The sequence below is a fragment of the Hibiscus syriacus genome, unplaced genomic scaffold (genome assembly GCF_006381635.1).
Source record: "Hibiscus syriacus cultivar Baekdansim isolate YM2019G1 unplaced genomic scaffold, ASM638163v2 tig00111244_pilon, whole genome shotgun sequence".
Lineage (NCBI taxonomy): Eukaryota > Viridiplantae > Streptophyta > Magnoliopsida > Malvales > Malvaceae > Hibiscus > Hibiscus syriacus.
Window position 1 is genome coordinate 470,994 of NW_024063033.1, and position 24,971 is coordinate 495,964.

Here is a 24,971-nt window from a genome sequence, read left to right on the forward strand (position 1 = left end):
CGATAATGATATTGGTTTGTATTTATTATTTGTTCAAATTATTTAATTGAATTTTAATACTTTCCTTATATGATCCAATTGTATTTTCAAGTGACTAGTTTGTACGCTTTGATTATTTTAGGAGATATATTCGATTTATGTGTTAAACTACTGTCGTCTTGGTAGACTCTTCTTATTGTTTAGGAATTAAATTAAAAATAATTTAAAAATTTAGTGATCATTAATATAATTTACTACTAGTTTACCCATATGAGTAAAATAGATAAAAGGAAATGAAGAGCATGAGTAAAACACACAGGAAGCTAAAATAAGCAATTCAGATCTCTCTCTTCCCCATCAATATCTTCCATTAACCTTCAAATTCCCTAAATCAAACCTTTCATTTCATAAAACCCATAGAAATTCCATCTCTGTTTCCTCTTATATCAAGAAGCCAGTGATTCAATTCTCCTAACCAGCCCCCTTTTCCCATGCGTTTTAAGCTAGTTTGAATCCAGGTCAATATCGAACTTTAATATCAAATTCCGGGTTTCAAAGGTTAATCGGGTTGGACTCGAGGTGGGTTTTTGAATTTGAAGCTTGATTTTTGGTTTTCAACAAAGAAAATTGAAAAAAGAAAAGAAAAGAAAGAGAAATGAGTGCTAATAAGAAAAAAGCGTTTCAAATAGAGGCGTTTAAGCACAGGGTGGTGGTGGATCCGAAATATGCAGAGAAAACGTGGAAGATTCTAGAACATGCGATTCATGAAATTTATAATCATAATGCCAGTGGACTTAGCTTTGAAGAGCTTTACAGGTTAGAAATTTATTCTTCTTTCCTTTTTTATAATTTTTTAATGTAATTTTGTTGAAATCACGTCCTTTGGTTGTGTAGTATGAATGTGATTTGAAGTTTAGCTAGAATTGTAGTTGAATCGTGTGGAATTTGAGTTCAGTAATCTATGTTGTTCGTTATTTGTGAGTACTATATATGTGTGCGGAAATATGTGTAATTATACATAATCGAACAAATAATACAGTGATGAGTAAGTATCGTCTCCATAGGGATTGGAAAAAATTGATAAGTTCAATAAAACACTTTATTATGTCACCTAAGTAAAGTTAATGATATTATTTTCAAATGAAAATATTGTGGCAAAATGAATGGATGTTGTGGAAATTGTCATATGGTGATATGGTAGTAAATTGTGATGTTATGGCAAATTGAATTGTGTTGAGTGCAATCAAATGAAAATGTAAAGTCAAAATAAATTGTAAATATTGGATTTGCTTATAAGAACTTTAGACTCCTCACACGACAAGCTACTATGGGAATGCGTGATAGGAGTTATTTAGGAAATTTAAGTCTACTTCTCAGAATGGTCTTACTTCTATGTCTTCTCTGTCCGACAGAGTTTACTAAGGGTACCCTATGCTATCTCTAGGAAGGAACTCGACAGATTGAAGATGTCTTGGCAAAACCGATTGACGTTAGCTACTGCAGGGATCCTATTGGTCCAGATAACAGGATATGTCTCGGTAATACCTTTTGCGGCAGCATTAACATCTAACCTATCGCTCATATACAACTCCTTTTAGTCGAATGAAATCCTAGCCTTATCTCTAATGTGGATTAAGCCTAGTTACTATCTAGAACCCCTTGCTTATGTGGTTCCTTCCTAGTTTCTCTCGAACACTAAGGATGTGTTACCTAGACATTCTCTCGAACAATAAGTAATCTCATAAGGAACGGATACTCTCGTAGTTCCTACAACCTTAAGGCGCTAAGCTTCATAAACAAAACAGAATATAACATAGAAAAATAACCATTCATTAAAGCAAAACTTAAATATCCAAAATAAACTCCCACCAAATAGGATTAATTCATGGTGGGGTTCGAAATAAGCAAGCACAAAGCAAGTTAATCCATTCCTTACAACCCAAAAGATAAAATATGAAAGCAAAGAGCAAAGGTAGGAGGAAAAGTCTTCGACGTGCATTGCCAGAGCTTCCCTCGACCACACGAACTGTTCCTACGATTTAGCTCCTCTCGGACGCCTAGTTCGCCACTCCCTCTAGTTTGTCAACGGAGGAATGCCAAGGCAAAAACGATTGACAGAAAAAAAAGAGATCTTTTTTTCCAAATTTTTAGGCTCTTGGCGGCTGTCTAAAATTCTCCAAAGTCTCCTCAAAAGGTCAGACTTCATCTTCTATTTATAGGGGAGAATGAACTTAGGATTTTGTGTTAAAATTACATTAGTACCCTAAAGTTCATTCCTTTTATGTGAGGGTCGGTGCAAAGATGGAAACTGACCTCTTCTTTATGGCTGATTGCATAAATCACTTTTTATGACATGACAGTTGGCTCTTACTAAAAATATTTCTTTGACTTTTTCTGCCCAGAAATGCCGTCCGAGTTGTCGCGGCAATCACATTTTGCTCAGTAGTCTCATAATGTCATGGCAATTCCCTTTTACTTATCATTGCTCCCAAATCCTGCACATCATCAAACAAAACACTTTCCTCATAAAGCAGCACTGATTACAAAATAAAAATGCCTTGGCAAACAAAATTCTACCACATGCAACTATATGCTCCTAAATGCATCTATATGATCCTATATGAGCTTTTAGACAGTCAATAACTTAAGTGAAAATGTCCCAAATATGACTTTTTTACGGAGTTATCACACCCCCAAACTTAAGTTATTGCTTGTCTTCAAGCAATGGATAGTATTAAGCAAAATAAAAATACCATGGTAAGTTCAGAAGCATAATAGTTATATAGGATAGAATTTCAACCCTCAGAATATTTGGCTTCAACATGCTAGACTAGTTTGAGAAATCAAGTACTGTCCCCTAGGGCAAGATTATTTGTGTGGGTGTGTGCGTGTTTGTATCCAGTCCATGCTTAACAAACCTAAAAATTTTCTACGCAAGTTTTCTTGTTTTGCCACGACATTTACAATTTATACTCCACATTGTTTTCTTTTCCTTTTTGCTTTTTTTTAACACTGCTACGAGGAAAGTCAGCCCATCACACCTACCATCCCACACTCTAGGTGAAAGAGAACATACCTTCCACCCCTAAGCTAGTAAGGTAGAGTCATCTCGTGACTACTTTCATTCACTCACATATCATAGATGCCATTTATTTATTTGTAGTTTCCAGGAAATGCTATGGCATAGCGGAGTGTCCCTTTACATATATGCCGAAGCATTTATTCACTACTTCATTTTTTTTACAAAGTTGGGTTTTCATCGTTTATGTCAAGTCATGCAAGAGTTCTCTTATAAAAAATTTCTAAGTTCTTTAAGCATGAAAAACATACAATCGTGTATTCAAAGTTTCAAAGAAGCAAGTCCTAGAGTTGGTTCTATCATCCTCAACAGTCATATACATTCAATCCTAGCCATCAAGAATTCATCATCATCGGACATCCTTAATTTATCCCAGAAAACTAATTCAACCACTTACCAATGTCATGACATATTCATTCTACTAATACTATCATGCAATGATTTAAGAACCCTACCTCCCCAAACTTGAGAGCAGCATTGTCCTCAATGCTAAATAAAAACTAAGGAAAAATCTAAACTATATGCTTTGAAATTCAATGCAATGCAAGGTACCTTGACTTCATGCTTGTGGTGGTGCGGTAGTCGTGCGACGTGTGCGCTTTTGTAATTGTGTGGGGTTAGAATGTTCAGAATATTATGCTGGTACGGTTGAAATTTGGATGGACCATAACCTTGCAAAGAAAAATAAAATAGTAAAATAAAAGGAAACTGAATAAAAACAGTAACAAAATAAACATTTATTTATGCACAAGAGTAAATCCAAAATGTAACGGCGTCTTCAAGATTCTTGGCTAGTTTCAATATCGTGCAAGAGGAGTGCATATTTGTCACGCATGGATGGAGCTCCTTGGTAAACCTTCAGGTGCTGGCCATTGACTTTAAAGATGGACCCATCGTCCATATTCTTAATATCAACAACGCCATACGGGTAAGCATGGTGGACTTCGAATGGTCCCGACCATTGAGATTTTAATTTACCAGGGAAGAGTTTGAGCCTAGAGTTAAACAGTACACTTTCTGGCCCACATGAAAATGTCGTGGCAAAAACATTTTGTCATGCCACTTCTTGGTTTTTTCTTTGTAGATCTTGGCATTCTCATATGCTTGTGCTCGAAACTCTTTTATTTCGATCAGATTGAGCAACCGTTTTCCCCCAGCCAGTTGCGCGTCAAAGTTTAGTTTCTTGATTGCCCAGTATGCATTGTGTTCTAGCTCAATTGGTAGGTGGCAGGCTTTTCCATATACCATCTTGAAGGGCTATATTCCCAAAGGTGTCTTGAATGCTGTTCAGTAAGCCCAGAGCGCTTCGTCCAGTTTTGGGGACCAGTCTGTCACATGCTTTGCAAAACTCGTGGGCATCCTTAAACAATGATGGCCAGTAGAAACCTGATTGGAGGACCTTTGCAATAGTCATCGCACCTCCAAAATGCCCTCCATAGGATGCTGTGTGGCAATGGTGTAAGATGTCTCGTTGCTCCTATTCGGGGACACACCGTCGAATCATTTGATCGACACATTGTTTAAACAAGTACGGCTCGTCCCAAAAATAGAACTTGGCATTATGCAGAAACTTCTTCTTGCCACGGTTGTTCAATTCATAAGGAAAAACACCACTAACAAGAAAATTAACAAGGTCAGCGTACCACGGAATTGCCGTGGCATATAAATTTTTCTCGTCAGAGAATTCTTCTTTAATATAAAAAATGTCATGGTATTCTGAAATGTTTTCTAGCCTAGATAGATGGTATGCAACCTGGTTTTCAGTACCTTTCCTATCAATTACCTCTAAGTCGAACTCTTGCAGGAGTAATATCCATCTAATCAGTCTAGACTTGGCATCTTTTTTGTTCATTAAGTATTTTATAGCTGAGTGATCGGTGTGAACTATGACTTTGGTGCCCATCAAGTATGGCCTGAACTTGTCAAATGCAAATACCACGGCAAGTAATTCTTTCTCAGTGATGGTATAGTTTAATTGTGCCTCATTCAAGGTACGACTAACATAATATATAACATGAAAGATTTTACCTCTACGTTGCACAAGGACAGCTCCCACAGCAAAATCACTTGCATCACACATTAGTTCGAACGGTGCCGTCCAATTTGGGGTAACTACGATCGGTGCAGAGATAAGTCTTTGCTTCAGTTGTTCGAATGCGTCATGGCATTTCTGATCGAATACAAACGGTTGGTTATGTTGCAACAAGGTGCACAAAGGCTTGGATATCGTGGAGAAGTCCTTGATGAATCGTCTATAAAATCCAGCATGTCCAAGGAAAGTTCGAATGCCCTTGACAGAAGTTGGTGGGGGTAGCTTCTCGATCACCTCGATCTTGGCCTTATCTACCTCAATGCCCTTTGCAGAAATCTTATGGCCTAGAGCAATGCCTTCGGTCATCATGAAGTTGCATTTTTTCCAGTTCAGCACGAGATCAGCCTCCTGACATCGTTTCAGTACCTTTGCTAAATTGTCGAGGCATTTTTGAAAATCATCTCCAGAAACAGAAATATCATCCATGAAAATTTCCAAGAAATCCTCAACCATGTCAGAAAATATGGTTTGCATGCAGCGTTGAAAAGTTGTCGGGACATTACAAAGTCCAAAAAGCATTCTTCGAAAAGCATATGTGCCATAAGGACACGTAAATGTTGTCTTCTCTTGGTCCTCCGGTGCAATGGCAATTTGATTATACCCCGAGTATCCGTCCAATAAACAATAAAATGCCTTATCAGCAAGTCGATCCAGCATTTGATCGATGAACGACAAAGGGAAATGATCCTTCTTGGTGGCCTTGTTGAGCTTGCGGTAGTTCATGCAGATTCGCCACTCGGTGACTGTGCGTGTAGGTAGCAACTCGTTGTTTTCGCTTGTCACCACGGTCGTGCCTCCCTTCTTTGGCACACATTGGACGGGACTTACCCAAGAGCTATCCGAAATGGGGTAAATCACTCCAACATCAAGCCATTTGAGAATCTCTTTCATTACAACTTGCTTCATGATTGGGTTCAATCTTCGTTGTGGCTCTATGGATTTGTCATGACATTCCTCCAGCAGGATTTTGTGCATGCAAATAGTTGGACTTATTCCCTTTAGATCTGCCATCGTCCATCCTAACGCTTTCTTATGCTGTGATAAAACACTTAGCAAACTAGATTATTGGTTAGGAGTAAGGGCAGAGGAAATAATCATAGGCAAAATTTTATTACTACTCAGATAAGCATATTTAAGATGTTGTGGCAAATTCTTAAGTTCTAGGGTAGGAGCATGTTGTAATGAGGTCTTGGGAGGAACAAATTCATCAAAATTCAAAGGTTCAAAATGCGTACTTGGGCTAGCTTTTAGGAAGCTAGCCTGTTGTTCCTCGATAAAAAAATCATTAAGTTCTTCAGCCTTTAAGTTATCGAATAACCTCTCATCAGGACTTAGCTGAATGAAGTTGTCATGGTAAAATTGATCTGCTTCTCTTGCGATTACTGTATCTACTTCTAAAATGCTCTGGTGTTCTTCAGAATCATCCATGTACTTAAGAGATCGGAAAACATTCTCAGTAACACATTGGTCGGCCACTCTCATGTCAGCTTGCCCCTTTCGCAGTCGATGAGAATACGACCGGTAGCTAGAAAGGGTCTCCCCAAGATGATGGGTGCTGTGGCATCGACCTCACAGTCCAGAATCAGAAAATCAACAGGAAAATCGAACTTGTCAACCCGTACGATGATATTTTCAATTCGCCCTTCAGGACGCACATGTGAACAATCGGCTAATTGCAAGATTACGGATGTGGGTCTCGCATTTCCTATCCCAAGCTTTTCGAAAATTGACTTAGGGATCAAGTTCACACTTGAGCCAAGGTCACATAGTACCTTCCCAACAAATTTGTCTCCTATCGAACATGGGATGATAAAACTACCTGGATCATGTCTCTTCGGTGGCAGCTTGCTTAAGGATGAGCAAAATTCTTTGCCGTGGCAATTGTCTCGTACTGCTCAGCCTTTCTTTTCTTGGTCACAATCTCTTTGAGGAACTTAGCATATATAGGCATTTGTTCCATAGCCTCCAGAAAAGGAACATTGATTTGAAGTTGACTCAGAATGTCAACAAACTTTCTGATTTGAATATCCTCGTTATGTTTTTTCAGTCTTTGCGGGAAAGGAGGTGAGGGTCTGGCTTCCTGTACTGACGGGGTGGGAACAGAATTTGCCTTGGTATTTTTGTTTGCTCCCTTAGTCACTTTACTTGATGAACTCCATCCTTATCCTCTTCCTATGGTGCTTCTTCTAGCACTTCTTGTTCAGCTTGTACAATCTCAGGGGGTGAATTATCCTTCGATCTTCACCCACACTTGTCTTCGACATTAATTCGTGTACCACTTCGTAGAGTTAGCACACTACAGTGCTCTTTGCCATGAGGTTTTGTGACTTCAATGTCACTCGGCAGATGTCCTGGTCGTCGTTCTTGTAATGCCGCGGTAATTTGACCAACATGATTCTCCAATATCCTCAGCGACGAACTGTGGCTCTGAAGCAGAGCCCCTTGGTTTTTGATGGAGGTTGCATGGTCTTGCAGCATTGTCTTCGTTGTTGCTATGAACTCTTGCATTGTGGCCTCCAAAGAACTGGTGTTAGATGAAGATGACCCTCCCTTGTTGGAATTATGCCATGGCATATTCGATTGAAATCCATGGGAGTCATTGAAATTCTGCTGTCGAGCTGGTTGATGAGCATTGCTGGTTCCTTGGTTTCCCCACGAAAAGTTTGTATGTTGACGCCATCCAAGATTATATGTGTTAGAATAGGGGTTGTTGTTGCCTCGGTTGAAGTTGCCTACATAATTGATGGATTTTTGATTGGTTGGACAGTCACTCTCATTGTGATTGTCGTGACATAATAAACATGTTGAATGGGTTGCCTTTACTTATTTCACCTCGCTTGGTCTTTGCAAATTCTTCAGAGCAGCAAGTTGGGCGGACACCGAATCCTTAGTGTCTAGCTCGAAAGCTCCATGTGATTTTCGCCCAAGTCCATGCCTTACGGATGGAAACTGATAATCATTGGTGGCAATCCTATCAGAATGTCAAATGCCTCTGCTGGTGATTTGTCAAGAAAGGTCTCATTTACCGATGCATCTAGCATTATCCTCGTGAGTGCATTAACTCCATTATAGAACATCACCACTTGCATCCAATCTTGAAAACCATGATTCGTACATTTGCGAAGCAATCCTTTGTATCGATCCCAACATTCATACATCGACTCGTCATCAACTTGACGAAAAGAAACAATGTCGTTCCTCAGTTGGGTGCTCATGTTCGGAGGATTATACCGCAACAAATTTTTTTTTTTTGCACAGATCAATCCACGACTCCATTGAACCGGTTGGAAATCCACTCATCCAAGCTCTTGCTCGGTCACGCAGGGAATATGGAAATAACTTTAATTTTAGAACATCTTCGTGCACTCCTTGTTGGCGAAAAGAATCGCACACCTCCAAGAAGTTACGAATATGATGTCTATCATCTTTATTTGGCATACCCCCGAATTGCCCTATAGAATTCAACATATTGAACATGACAGGTTTGAGTTCGAAATGGGCTTCTTGAATTTCTGGTGCCACTATTCCAGGATTTAAGTCATCTAAGATCAGGTTTAAGTGATCACGAATGGCACGAGGTCGGGTTGCATTCCCAGCATTTAGATTTGCTCGGCATTTTGATCTTCCTCATGACCAATGCTTTGATTTCCGATTTGATACATATTTACACGTTGAGCACGTCTTCTTTGCCTAAAAAGCCTCTCGATCTCAGGTTCAACCAGTTCTAATGGCTCGTTCGAATGTCTTCTGATCATACACCGCGAAAAACCTGAAATAGATAAAGAAAATAAAAAGTAAAGCTATCTAAAAAAAAGAAAAAGAAAAAGTAAAATAAAAATGCTTTGACAAAACAAATTAATTCCAGTTGCCAATCCCCGGCAACGGCACCAAAAACTTGTCCGCTATTTGTGAGTACTATATATGGGTGCGGAAATATGTGCAAGTATACGCAATTGAACAAGTAATACAGTGATGCGTGAGTATCGTCTTCACAGGGATTGGAAGAAATTGATAAGTTCAATCAAAGCGCTTTACTATGTCACCTAAGTAAAATTAATGATGTTATTTGCAAATGAAAATGCTGTGGCAAAATGAATGGATGTTGTGGAAATTGTCAGATGGTGATATGGTAGTAAATTGAGATGTTATGGAAAATTGAATTGTGTTGAGTGCAATCAAATGAAAATGTAAAGGCAAAATAAATTGTAAATATTGGATTTGCTTATAAGACTTTAGACTCCTCACACGACAAGCTACTATGGGAATGAATGATAGGAGTTACTTAGGAAATTTAAGTCTACTTCTCAGAATGGTCTTACTTCTATGCCTTCTTTGTCCGACAGAGTTTACTAACCCTATGCTATCTCTAGGAAGGAACTCGACAGATTGAAGATGTCTTGGCAAAACCAGTTGGCGTTAGCTACTGCAGGGATCCTATTGGTCCAGATAACATGATATGTCTCGGCAATACCTTTTTGCGGCAGCATTAACATCTAACCTATCGTTCATACACAACTCCTTTTAGTCGAATGAAATCCTAGCCTTATCTCTAATGTGGATTAAGCCTAGTTACTATCTAGAACCCCTTGCTTATGTGGTTCATTCCTAGTTTCTCTCGAACACTAAGCATGTGCTACCTAGACATTCTCTTGAACACTAAGTAATCTCCTAAGGAACGGCTACTATCGTAGCTCCTACAACCTTAAGGCGCTAAGCTTCATAAACAAAATAGAATATAACATAGAAAAATAACCATTCATTAAAGAAAAACTTAAATATCCAAAATAAACTCCCACCAAATAGGATTAGTTCATGGTGGGGTTCGAAATAAGCAAGCTCAAAGCAAGTTAATCCGTTCCTTACAGCCCAAAAGATAAAATATGAAAGCAAAGAGCAAAGGATAGGAGGAAAAGCCTTCGACGTGCACTGCCGGAGCTTCCCTCGGCCACCACGAACTGTCCCAGCGATCTAGCTCCTCTCAACGCCTAGTTCGCCACTCCCTCTAGCTTGTCAACGGAGGAATGCCACGGCAAAAACGATTGACGGAAAAAAGAGAGATCTTTTTCTCCGAATTTTTAAGCTCTTGGCGGCTGTCTAAAATTCTCCAAAGTCTCCTCAAAAGGTCAGACTTCATCTTCTATTTATAGGGGAGAATGAACCTAGGGTTTTGTGTTAAAATTACATTAGTACCCTAAAGTTCATTCCTTTTATGTGAGGGTCGATGCAAAGATGGCAACTAGCCCCTTCTTTATGGCTGATTGCAGAAATCACTTTTTATGTCATGACGGCTGGCTCTTACTAAAAATATTTTCTGACTTTTTCTGCCCAGAAATGCCATCCGAGTTGTCGCGGCAATCACATTTTGCTCAGTAGTCTCATAATGTCATGGCAATTCCCTTTTGCTTATCATTGCTCCCAAATCCTACACATCATCAAACAAAACACCTTCCCCATAAAGCAGCACTGATTACAAAATAAAAATGCCTCGGCAAACAGAATTCCACCACATGCAACTATATGCTCCTAAATGCATCAATATGATCCTATATGAGCTTAGACAGTCAATAACTTAAGTGAAAAGGTCCCAAATATGACCTTTTTACGGAGTTATCATATGTATTAGGCTATCATGAGCTTTTAGCTGTATGTCTGATATGCTTCATTAGGTTAATTCATCATCATGTACTTGTGACGAATGTTGTTCTGATTATTGAAGATTTCGTGTTCGTTACGTGATGAAATGGTTTAATATTATTTCGATGTGTTGCCTTGAGCTCTGCCATAGAACTGTGTTTCTTCAACATCTGCAAAATTTTAAGATTCTGATATCGAAGTGTTAATGCAAATCAGGAATGCATACAATATGGTACTGCACAAATTCGGGGAGAAGCTGTACTATGGGCTTGTCACAACTATGACTTCTCATCTAAATGAGATAAGTAGTTCAACTGAGGCTGCTCAGGGAGGATTATTTTTGGAGGAACTCAACAGAAGATGGGCAGAGCATAACAAGGCTATGCAAATGATCCGAGATATATTGATGTACATGGATAGGACTTTCATCCCGAGCACCCACAAAACTCCGGTTCATGAGCTTGGGTTAAATTTATGGAGGGATGTTGTCATCCATTCCTATGCGATCCAGTCTAGGCTTCAGGCTATACTTCTCGAAAATGTAAGGAGAGAACGGAGTGGTGAAGTCAAAGACAGGGGTCTAATGAGATGTATCACGAGGATGCTAATGGATCTAGGTCCTTCTGTTTATCAGGATGATTTCGAGAAGCATTTTCTTGAGGTTTCAGCTGACTTTTACCGTCTCGAGTCTCAAGAGTTCATAGAGTCTTGTGATTGTGGAGAATATCTAAAGAAAGCCGAGAGACGTCTAAATGAAGAAATAGAGAGAGCCTCGCATTACTTGGATGCCAGAAGTGAAGTCAAGATAACAAATGTCGTAGAAAAGGAGATGATTGAAAATCATATGCACAGGCTTGTGCAAATGGAGAACTCAGGCTTGGTTAATATGATAGTCGATGAAAAATATGACCTAGGGAGGACATATCGCTTGTTCTGTCGGGTACCCAATGGGCTTGTTTTAGTCAGAGATGTCATGACTTCATACATTCGTGATACTGGTAAGCAACTAGTTACCGATCCCGAAAGGCTGAAGGATCCTGTAGATTTCGTGCAACATCTGTTGGATTTAAAGGATAAATACGACAAGATTATCAATTTAGCATTTAGCAATGACAAGACTTTTCAAAATGCATTAAATTCCTCATTTGAATATTTCATCAATCTGAATTCCCGGTCTCCAGAATACATCTCCTTGTTTGTAGATGACAAGCTTCGGAAAGGTTTAAGGGGGATTACTGAGGAGGATGTGGAGGTGGTACTTGACAAGGTAATGATGCTCTTCCGTTACCTTCAAGAGAAAGATGTATTTGAGAAGTACTACAAGCAACACTTGGCCAAAAGGCTTCTTTCAGGGAAGACCGTCTCTGAAGATGCCGAAAGAAGTTTGATTGTTAAGCTCAAAACAGATTGTGGGTATCAATTTACATCGAATTGGAGGGTATGTTCACTGACATGAAGACATCACAGGATACGATGCAAGGTTTCCATGCAAGTCATGGTGCTGATATAGCAGAAGGCCCCACTCTTTCTGTCCATGTTCTCACTACAGGATCTTGGCTGACACAACCTATTACTACATGCAACCTTCCTGCTGAAATCCTGGGCATATGTGAGAAGTTCCGTAATTATTACCTTGGGACCCATACTGGACGAAGACTTTCTTGGCAAACAAACATGGGGACAGCTGATTTGAAGGCAACCTTTGGTAAGGGTCAGAAGCATGAACTGAATGTTTCCACGTACCAGATGTGTGTCCTTATGCACTTCAATAATACGGATCGACTAAGCTATATGGAGATTGAGCAGGCGACCAAGATACCTGTCGTGGACTTGAAAAGGTGTTTGCAGTCTCTTGCCTGTGTCAAGGGAAAAAATGTGCTCCGGAAGGAACCTATGAGCAAGGACATAGCAGACACTGATAACTTTCTTTTCAATGACAAGTTTACAAGCAAATTCTTCAAGGTCAAGATAGGCACCGTGGCTGTTCAAAGGGAGTCCGAACCTGAAAATCAAGAAACAAGGCAGAGAGTGGAGGAAGATCGAAAACCACAGATTGAGGCGGCAATAGTGAGGATCATGAAAGCTAGGCGCATGTTGGATCATAATAACATTGTTGCTGAGGTCACAAAACAGCTACAGTCCCGGTTTCTGCCCAACCCTGTTGTAATTAAAAAACGAATCGAGTCCCTTATCGAACGGGAATTTCTGGAGAGAGATAAAAGTGACAGGAAATTGTATCGCTACCTTGCTTGAAAGGAACATCGCCTTCCCTTGTCAGGGCTTTGATGCCTTTTATTGTTTTTGAGTTCCGATATCGGGCCTGCTTTCTCAGGACTGTGTAATCTCACTCCCATTTTATAAGTTTACAGATTGTTTCATGAGTTATATAATCAGTTCAGGTGAATTATTGATGTATGTATCGATTGCATTGTGCTGTTTTAATTCACCATTTGCTTATATTTTATTTATCCTTTGAGTTGGAGGAAGATAAAGCAAGGATGGCAGAGTTCTTGATCTCTCAGATTGCAAAACAAACTACCCTTTTTCCATGTATTCGTAGATAAAAGGAAAAAAAACATGGACCTTCTATGTAGACAGAATGTCTGAAGCTTCACAATGTTTCGACGTCGTCTTTTTGTTAGAAAATTGATCTCGTTTTCGAAACTCTTGTCAAAAGCTGATTTTTCAGCTTCTATACGGTGAAGTTTCTTCAAGGCAACTACTTTACCACAAGGGAGTTTGCTCTGTAAACACTTCCATAACCACCAGTTCGAATATGTTAATTTCGATGATGCTTCCAGTAGGGTTGCATGATATATCAGGCAACTTGCAACGTTGTGATGTCTCGTTGCTATAGCTACTCCACCAACCAGTCTTCGACGAGAGCTTTGGCTTCGAATTCCATTGGGAATTGATCTGATGCCGATATAGTTGAAGCAAAGGAGAGGATGGTAGCCCACAGTACCCCTACAATCTAATCTTTCACAGAAATTGTATACTTGGATTCTCTTCTGGGGGCTAGTTGCAGGAAACTACGTAATAGCCGAAGGTATCTCCTGAGGTGGGTTTTCAACAAGGAAAGTGATAATCACCATGAAGAGAAGCTCTTGATTAGTCAAATATGTTGTTCCCACTCAGAGAAGCTTCCAATCAGAAAATCATGGACGGCATCTACTTGACTGGAGAACAAGATTTTCAAGGACCGTATCGGAAAACTCGGAGTTGACTAGACTGGGTAGGTGGTGGTGTAGGCAACCATAAGGAAGCATTTCATTATTACATAAAATGCTAACATGATAGGATTGATATGTTTGTTATAGTGATGATGAATCAACAAACTAATGCTAATGGGAACTCTCATGAAATTAGACCATTAAAGATTCAGAATCCAATATACAATATGCAATGAAGTATTGGTTATTCGATTGTTTTGAGTTCCGGAAACTCGATATAAGATTTCACCAGCTACAATCAAACTAACAGAACTCTACTATCTTTGCTAGTCGTCTATACCCCCATCTGATTCAAAGAAGGAAAAGTCTATCAGCAAAGCTAAGTCATTAGATCCGTAGATTACTATTATCAAGTACTTGCAATATGATCATGTTGTTGCTTTCGATGAAATATCTGCTGGTGCGGATTTATCTGCCCTTTTCCTGCAGAGAGAACACCAAATTGTTAGGACGGAGGCCCTAAATTAGAAGTAGCACGAAGGAGAAGAGAGAAGTTCATATCTCTATAATGATCCGAAGATGATATTTTCGAATAAGAAAACAATCACATATTTTAAAATAACTCCAATATCATGATATTCATCCTTCACATGCATGCATGCAATTAACTTACTTCTGAACTAACTTGACAAGTGACATTGGTCTCTCGTATCCTTCTTTCTTTTCTTCAGGCTTAGGTTTCTTTGGCCGTCTCGATTCCGGTTTCCAACATGCATTGATAAGAGACTTACCCAACAAATCGGCGACATTGACCGCCATTTCTTCTACTTTCTTCACATAAGGAAAGGTTTCCTCCTTGAAGTGGTGAGATAGCCAAAGATACATAGATAGAACTTGGTGTTTTGTCTCGAGATCCAGAAGTTCCGCATCATTTTTAGCGGAACCTTTTGGCATGCCCATCGCAATGCTAACCGGGACATTTTGACCATAAGCTGAAGCAAACCTGAGAAGATGGTACATTGCTTTCGGGTCTCTAATATTGACTGGAGCAAAACAAAAGTTGAATCGATCTTCCAAAGATAATCCCTGAACCTTTTCCAACATATTTGCGACCTTCTTAATATGATCATGTCGGCACAAAAAGTACGACCCGTCGAGATGGCAATTTTCACCAAAATTTTCAAGCAACTGACAGAAAGTAACATTAGGGAATTGGCCTGCAAACAATTCAACCTGCTCAAAGAAAGGAAAGAGCCCCACTTCCTCTACGACCGGCTCTTCCTGCAATTTGCTTAACCTGTGATGCCGGAACTGCAACAATCTTGTCACCATTGTACTTTGAAAGACTGTAAAATACAACTCTACGGATATTAAGATTCAATCCCATTCCCACGGCATCACTAGCGACAAGCACGTCAAATTCATTATCTTGATCATTAAACAAGTTAGCTTGCTGTCTGCGGGTCTCTGGTGGCAAGGCGCCGTAAATAACACAGCAGCGATGGCTTGTGTGTTTCTCAATAGCCATTTTCACCTCGAATATCTCTCTCCTAGAGAAAGCAACAATGCAGTCACCTGATCGAACATTTTGAAGATCTCCCAAAAGTGTCTTGGCTTCAACCACTAATGGTTTGAACCTGTCATAATGATGTTCATGCAACTCGTCTCCGGTATCTGAACAGATATTTCTAACAACGTTAAGAACAGTTGGATCCCCGCACAAATGAATCTCATCAGCTTTCAACCCGAGCAATGCACGTGTCCATGCATAACCTCTACATGGGTCCGACATCATCTGTATTTCATCGATCACGGCAACATCATATAATTCCTCAGTTGACACCATTTCCACAGTACAGGCAACATGATTCGAAAACGGGACAAATTTCTTTTCTTGCCCTGTGTGGAGGCTACAGTAAACTCCTTGTGCATTCACTTTGTCGAAAACTTCCATTGCCAAAAGCCTGAGAGGACTGCAATAGATTCCCTTCTTTGCTTCCATAAACCTCTGCAAAGCATTGTAAGTCTTGCCACTATTCGTTGGACCACATTGATAAATGATTTTTCGCTTCATTGCCCGTGCAAAGGGAAACCACGTATGCGGTGCAGTAAGATCAGCAGATTGAATCATACTCCTAAACTGCTTGATCTCATCGGGGAACTCTTCGATACAAAACTCAACAAATATCGAGAAAAGGAACTTAACAGCAGCATTAGATGGACCAAGTGATATCAAGTGTTCAGTAACATCAGCAGAACATTTCTCCAAGAAAAATGCCCTGAACTTATGAACAGAAGTAGGGAAAAATGACCTGCCAATGTAAATAGCAAGTGACTGATTGGCTGCCCACCCGATCTACTGAAATATTGGAAAACTTCATGTATGCTCTCCCAATCAGATCGATTCAGCTTCACTCTATTTTCATTGTTACGAAGCTCCCGATACAGTTTGGCCGGATCACGACCGGAAACTTGCTTGCCGCTAACAGTTCTACCACTACATATATCATCGGTTTCGGATTCAGATTCAACAGCCATTGAATCACACACATCATTCTCCTTAAAACCATCAATGTCATCCTCATCTGAATTCTCATGTGCACCATCAAAATCATTAATCCTCATAAAATCGACGATACCCTTACCGTCTTTATAATTTTCGTGTCCTACCTCGACACCGATTGAATCATACGTACCATTCTCATTGAAACCATCAACAACATCCTCAACATAATGCTCATTTGCACTATCAAAATCAACACTTTTCACTGAATTCAAATCATACTTACCGTCCTTGCTTCTTTCCATTCTCGAATCATGGATTCCATCATCATCATTATCATCATCGTCCCCATTTTCAACAACAGAGGAAAAGGGTCTCAAATTTGCATCTCTAAAGTCTCTCACTTTACCGACGAAACTCCTCGAGAACTTCCTTCTGTGCACATCGAAAGGTGGAAGAAAAGGGTGTTTATACGAAACCCAGTTTTGAAATTGTGTTGAAGAATGAAAATGGCGATTGGATAACATAAACTTAACACTTGAACAACTTTCTTAGATGTATAAATTCTAAAGAGAAACGTTGTCAACCCTCTTCCCATTTACTGCCCCACAAAAAATAGTAAGAACCCAACAATTTTTTCTCTATTTTAATGGAGCTTAAGAGAGAGAGAGAGAGTTAAGCCAGCAAAAACCCTAAACCCAGAGTCGGTTTGGATCGGATTAATGGTATAGAACCCGGGGGAGTTAACTCAGTCCGGGCTGAGTCAACTAAGGATCGTTATAGCAAATAATTTAAAAGAAAATATTAATTATAGATTATATAAACCAGTTGTAATTTAAAATCTTTTTAAAGAATAATTTTATTTATTTTATATATTATTATATGTGATTATAGGTATTAACTAAATAATTATCATATATTTAATATTAAATTGTTATATAATAATTATTCATATAAATATTTCGTATCAGATTAGTTTAATAAATGATTATTTTTATATACCATATTTATAAATGTTTAATATCTTACATTTATATAAATAATAATACATATAATTAATATAATATTTCAAATAATATATTAGATTATATAATATTTTGAGACTTCTCTTCATTCATAAATCGATAAATATTTATATATTTGGGTGGATCGACAACTTTTCTTGAAAAAAAATACTATTTTAATACAGAATAAATTATAAATTTACTCATTAAATTTTATTTTTTTTCTTATTTCACTCATTGCATTTTTTATTTTTCTAACATCGTTCATTGAAATTTATATACAGGGTAATTTTTATTAATTCTTTACTGCCTTGTAGGCATTAATTAATATTTTATTAATATTATTTTTAAATATTTTTTCACCCTTATCTTTTATTGTTCTCTTTCTTCTAAAACAGAAAAGTGGAACTTTGGTGAAAGCAGGCGACTAACAAAGGATCCTTTCGACTACCCACCCTTCGATCTTCTGTGTTCATCATCGGATTGATCGCAAACGGAAGTATGTTAGTCTCCTCGTCGTTGCACATCTCTTCACCGTCTGGATATGAAAGGCAATCCTCCAAGTGTCGGGGATTATCTCTAGCCGAACTTGAGTGTTGGAGAGCTTCATGCATGGTGAAAATAGATTCAAACAGTTGACCACTTCAACAAGAGATTCAAACTGAGATGGACTGATCTCATAAGAGCTCCATCATAGTGGGAATTAGATGAAGGGTGTCATCGTAAAAAATCTGGGCGTTTGCCCTCCACTGTTTCAAGATAATTAAAGTGGTGGGTTGTTTTCTTGTATGTTTCACTCCATGCATAGAGCGTTGTTTTCCTTTTCTGGGGTTTCTTGTAAAATACATGGGTAACTTGTAATATACAAGGAAAGTTGTAATTCTCACCCACTGCGCTTTACGAGTTTTTGGAACTATTTTCGGCACTTGAATTACAGGAAAATGAATTCCAAATAGCAATTCCATTTGAAGCTGGGATTGCTTTGGTTAAGGGAAATAATGAATGTGGAAGTTATTTGGGTAGAAGTAACATACCAGTGGGTATGGGTGTAGTGATTTGGATGAGTGTGTTTAATGTAAAGATGATGAAGGTTGATGGTCACTAGGATGGAGGTAGCATAGATAGTAGAAAAGAGCCTCGAACGGTGGTTGAAGGTTATTGGAGATGGTGGATAGTGGAATTGTAATTGAGTCTTCGATAGCCCCTTTTTCCTTTGGTTTATTCCTCTCTTTTTTTTAATCTTTATCTTCTTTTCGTTTGACCAACGATGGTCAGAACAGCAGCCGACGATGACTAGAATAATGATCGATGTGGTGGTCAAAATATGTGTTCACTCAAGTTGCAGAGACAAATAAAGAGAATGAGAATAAAAAAAAGACAAGAAAGACAGAGGAGAAAATGAAAGTGGAAGGATTTTTTTTTTCTGGTATGTATTTTAACATTAAAAAATTATTTAATTATGTCGAGTCAACACCATTACAAGGTTAACGACGGAATGACCCAAAAAATTAAAGTTTAGTGAATAAATTAAAAATAAAGTAAAATAAGAGAAGAATAAAATTAAATAATTTACCTCAATAAAATTTAAGGGTATTCTCAAGTTTCACTTCACTCTTCAAACATAATTTTAAAAAGTTTGAATATGCTGCAAGCCCCTATATTCTTTGTGCATTTGAAATTTGGTCCTACTTTAATTTCTAAAGATTTAATCTACCTACTTCTCGGATTTAAAAATTTAAGTTCAATTGTTAATATTGTTAAACTTGTTTTTGTTAAATTATCTGATGTGGCGTTTTGAAATTAAAAAGAATACTAAATTTGTAGTCATATAACAAAAAAGATGATATTGTAATGGACTTGAATTTAACAAAAGTAGAGGGTCTAAATTTCTAAAAATTAAAGTAGAATGACTAAATTCCAAATGCAGAAACAACTCTCTTACTATATATTTTCACAAGTATATACCTCCAAAAAAACATGGAAATTTGAGAAATTGTAACAGTTTAAAGATTCAGCATGGGATTTTTGTACATCTTAATAATCCTAAAATATGAACTTGGAGACCTGCTCATGAACTTACTTCCTCTAAAATCACTGCCACTTCCATGTTCTCAGTGCCCCTTTGAATCTTTAAGATTACCTTATCCCCAACATTGTATTCATCCAATGTTTTGCTAACTCTCCTTTGTTTTTAACCTGAATATGAATATCTCATACTATTACCAGCATAGAATCGTAGAATGTTATGCAATTCGAAAGCATGAAGCCCTCGAGAACGATGAAGTTGATATCAATATTGACAAGGAAGAACAGAAACTCACCTGTTTGTTGTCAACTGCAAGAATTATATCCCCAAGTATAAGATTACCGGCAAAACCCCTGTTGGTAGGGAGTAGCCCAGCCTTGGCTGCAAAACTGTTACCGGGAACCTAAAAATCCACCGTTCTAAATATAAGAAACTTTACAGCTTTATCAACAGCTTGGTTGCATGCACTTTAAAAGTTCAATCTAAATTTGGGGTACCTGGAGGATAAGGGCCCCTTTTCGAACATTAAGTTGATTAGCAATCAGGTCGGGAGCAACTTCGATATTCAAACCTGCTCGAACAGCCTGAAAGTGTATTAACAATGAGATAGGAAGCACTAAAGCTTGTTCACTCAGGGTAACAATAGGTTCAAAATTGTTCATATGCTCAACTCTTAATAGTGACACCCATCATTGTTTTATACCCTGAGGGTGCGTTTGGTTTACGGAATGTAAGATTACCAGTAGGAATAAAAGATTACCAGGGAATAGGATTACTGGGAATGTTGTATTTTGTGTTTGGTTGGTTTAGCAGGAATGTAAGATTACCGTGTTTAGTCAAAGGAATAAAAGATTATTGGAATGTATATTTGACCAAATTGTCCTTATTATATATTTGTATAATATTACAAATTGTAAAATATTTATATATTTTCTCTAAAAAATTAAATTCAAAATATTTATATAATTTTTTTACAAAATTAAAAATATAAAAAATGTTTAATGAAAGGGTAAAAATTTAACCCCTAAACTTCATCGAGAAGATGTTAAATGCAGAGAAGGCAAAAGTAAAAGTTCTTTATCGAGAAGATGTGAAATGGGGTTAGCACATAAAAAGAAAAAGAACAGAGGAAAACAAGAATTTTTACCAGTAATGAAACTTACTTTGCCAAATTTGATCAGCTGAGGTACAATCTTGAGCACAGTGGAGGACGGGATGGCGAATCCTACACCTGCTGATGTGCCTGAAATACAAATAACAAAATCAGAATGCATTATATTAACTGGACCAGGTGTGAGTTTCAGATACAGGTCTGGCATGGGTATGGTGAATTTTTTTCTGTTCTTTTTCTAGCATTCGGAGGGTCATTTTCTCATACCGATGCCCGGATAAGTGTCCAACACCAACATATGCAATAAAGGGGGAAAACATAAAATGACCTGTCTGTGTGAATATAGCTGTATTAATTCCAATCAGGTTCCCCTTTGAATCCAATAAAGGACCTCCACTGCAACAAAGAAAGAAAACCAAGTAGCAGCAGCAGTGAAAAACTTGTTTAAAGACATTACTTTAAAGTTCCAAGAAGGATAAAGAGGATTCGATAAATCATTTGGCGAACCTGTTTCCAGGATTGATGGCTGCATCTGTTTGAATTCCGCCTCCGATCGTAACTCCGGTTTGACTAAAAATGTCTCTATTCAATCCACTAATAACTCCAATGGTAAGGGTATGATCGAAACCGAATGGATTTCCAATTGCCAGACATTGCTGCCCTACTCTCAGGTAAGACGATTGCCCGACCTTAATTGGCCTCAACAAATCTTCCGAGGCTTCTACCTAGCAATATTGAAGCGATCAGCATCAGTTCATTATAATTTTTTCAGAAAACTTGCATATTATAGAGTGATGTACAATCTGTGTTACTCAGACTTGGGCTTGAGTGTCAGACACATGTATGTGTTCGAAACAAGTATGTTCAATTATTGGTTTTTCAAGATTTTTCACATATTTTGAGGGTCTTTGGGGGGTCATATCCCCACACCCCATGTCCGGATATGCATCTGATACGAGTACTTAAAGAAAATGAAGAGTTGAAGTAACGTAGTGCACCATACTGGAAGGATAATCTGATAAAGCTATATACCGTTAAACACTCAGCAGTAAACAACTGAAGCTCACGTATAGATCAGAACCGCATATCTTCCTTTGCTATAGTAAACTAGCTCTTAAATTGATGAGCAACTATGCTTGCAAGCATATACACAACAAGCTATGATCAGTTTAATATGTGTAAACAATTAATGATGGTTCATATATCAATTTTTTATTAATTTGGTGTAATATAAATTCAATTTAACCGAAATCAATGGCCAATCAGAGTAGCTTGTAGATCATGAATTCCAAGTTAATTGTGTATAACAAAATGGTGGATATATTGGCGTAGCTTGCATATCATCAAGGCATTTTAGACGGTAGTTCCAAGGAAAATCAAAAGAAAACGTACCTTTAAAACAGCAATGTCTTTGGTCCGATTGGCACCGATCAACTTTCCCTCAAAATTCTTTTGTACCCTTTAAAACAGTACTTCAAAAAATTAGAGAAACAGCTGAATCACTCAAAATTTTGATACAAGATAATAAAACTAAGTTTACCAGCAGGCTAAGGGCACTGAGATCTCACCCATCTGATGATAGGATATTAACTCGTGCAACGACTTGCCCTGGACTTGGATTTTTCGAGAGGGAATTACCTATCACTGAACATATAAACAGAACGGTTAACCTGGAAAAGATAACAAAAGAATAAAAAATGTAAGGGAAGAATCTTAATCTGATATATAACTGATACTGATTACAGATTAGATCGTAGGATGTTTCCGTTAGGCATCAAATAGGATTCTCAAACAATGGTGGTTCCTTATATAATCGTGAATACTCATCAAAGCAGATAAATGCTATGGAAAACAAATAGTCTATGGAACTGTTGTCCTTGATCAATATATGGTTCTTTGAGTTCATCTATTAGCTCTTACTGTTATAATATAAGGAAATAAATCGGAGGAAAGGGAAAGAATAAAAGATGTAATGAAAGAGAAATCTGATTATTGAATCACATTAGTTTAAATAAACTGAGCTGCCGACTTCTAATATAACTTTTCCGTTAAAGATAAAATTCTATCTAGATGTAGAGATTACAGAGACTCGTAAACAAACAATCCTTCCACATGGTTGATTCTAACACTTACCGTGATAATTTGTCACAATATGCCCTTTTTCATCCCAGACAACACCTGAACCGTTTCCTTCTGGAATCTGCCAGTAAACAATACTGTTGCAGCACCCATTGACGAGTTAATAAGCACGAGGGCATTTTAATGTTAATTCCGCTAAATACTTAAAGTATAGCTCCACGTGTATGCATGAGAGAGCAAGAACCATAAGCATGCTCCTGTGAATAAGAAAACAATGATAGATATAATGAACATCAGAAATATACCTCAACAGCACCAGTTATATTAAGTTGAGGGCGCAACGTTACATCAAAAATGTTGACAACAGAGTATGTATTCTTTTCAAAGAGTTGGACAATCCGTTCCTGCCAAATAGATGCATACAAGTTTACCAAGAGAGAAGAATCCGAACTATAAACTAATCACTGAATTCCAGAAGGAGTACAACATTTTTGTCGGAAATTAACCTCAGAAGGGAAGAGAGCTCCAGAAGGGAAGAGAGCTCCAGAAGGGAAAACAGCGGGAGTTACATCTTCAATCGTCACCGATGGATCCCCTAATGCTAGAGCTGCACATCCACAATTCATCCGATCATCAGAAGCAAATTGCTAGAAGTACAGAGATAGTACAAAGGAAGGTATGACATAAAACTCGAAGTGGCCAGCAACACCGCATCCTTTGAACAACATGGTTTCCATTTATTACTCTTTTACACCTTTTCAAATAAAAGTGGTTGTCGATTTACTGCAGCTACGAATTTTACTGACAAATGCATTCAAATAGATGACACCAGATTTGAACTGAATTACATGAGTAAGCTAGGTAGTCAATGACGATACAATCCACTAAATACAATTATCAATCGAGCAAGGAAGGCTTCAATACTTCATCGACTGACATAAGCGATTCATTTGAATTAAGTTCTTAAAGTGAAATGTGCAGACCTGATAAATACCTCAAAGGAAGATAACTCCCATAGGCAATAAGGCTCGCCAGCAGTACCCTCCTTGTTGCAAAGGTTATACTTTTTCCTATTATTACTTCACCCAAATTCACCATTCGCTCACTAACCATCCTAAAAGCATCAATAAACCAATATTAAAAGCTTGCACCATAAAAATGAAAGTTTATTCCATCCTAAAATTTTAGAAGTAGAATAAAATCCCGTGTCCATTCCTGACTATGTATATGAATATATAACATACATGTTTGTTTACATACCGTGGTATCCGTATATGCACAAATACGTTAATAACCGCTTACAAATATATACTCCTATACATACTGATGCTGATAATAATACGTACATCACATTGTAATGATGCTTCTACACATACATACACAAGTATTTATTGATACATCATACATGTATAAATCTATTTAAGTCTATAAATGAGACGAAACAGATCGCAAGTTACTTGAGTTTGTCACGGCCAACACTCGAATCGAATGAACTCAACTCAAGTTCTTAACAAACCGACGCGAGATACTTGATAATCGACTTGAAAACTAACGAACAATTCGAAAAAATAATATATTAAATCTTTGCACTTACTCTTATAAACACTAGAAAACTAAACCAAACCCACCAAAAAAGAGGCAAAGGTAATTAATTTCACCAAGCAAAGAGAGATAGAAAGCTAAATGGGTACAAAAGATTAGCAGAATTGAATGAAGGAAATGTGAAAACTAACCTCAAATGGAAATGGGTTTGTGAGAAACGATGGGTTTATGGGAACCATTGGAACAGAAAGTAGACAAGAGTTCTCGACGACCCATGAACAAGTCACTCCTGGCGTAATTCCTATTAAGGTTTAATGAACAAGAATTGCTGCAAACAGAGACTTGCATTTTTGTGGGTTAATTGTGAATTTGATGAGTTGCAGAAATTAACAAAGACGAAAAGAAAATAAACAATGGAATAAAAATTGCTTCTTTTTTGCTTTGAAGCTAAGTGGCCATGGAGAAGCAGAAGAAGAGCAGATGATGATAATACGTGTCTGCTATTGAGTAATTTATACATTTAGTACATAAACTATTAATGTTAATATTTTAATACTAAACTTTCATTATTTTAAAACTATACCTAATATTTAATTTTTGTTTAATTTTAGTACCCGCAGTTAAAAACTTAACGTATGGGCTGACGTGGCATAGTTCCGGTGGACGGACGACCAATCTGAACGGTGGACCACGAGAGAATGACGAGTCGACCAACATATTTCAATTTCAGTCCCATATACGATGAACCA

General features: G+C 37.8%; 3 pseudogenes; 1 reads left to right on the plus strand and 2 right to left on the minus strand.

Annotated features, from left to right (window-relative positions):
• Positions 1-313: 313 nt before the first annotated feature.
• Positions 314-13,165, plus strand: LOC120157331 (annotated as a pseudogene).
• Positions 13,166-14,385: 1,220 nt separating this feature from the next.
• On the minus strand, positions 14,386-18,078 carry LOC120157345 (annotated as a pseudogene).
• A 1,366-nt stretch (positions 18,079-19,444) lies between these two features.
• Positions 19,445-24,641, minus strand: LOC120157327 (annotated as a pseudogene).
• Positions 24,642-24,971: the final 330 nt, after the last annotated feature.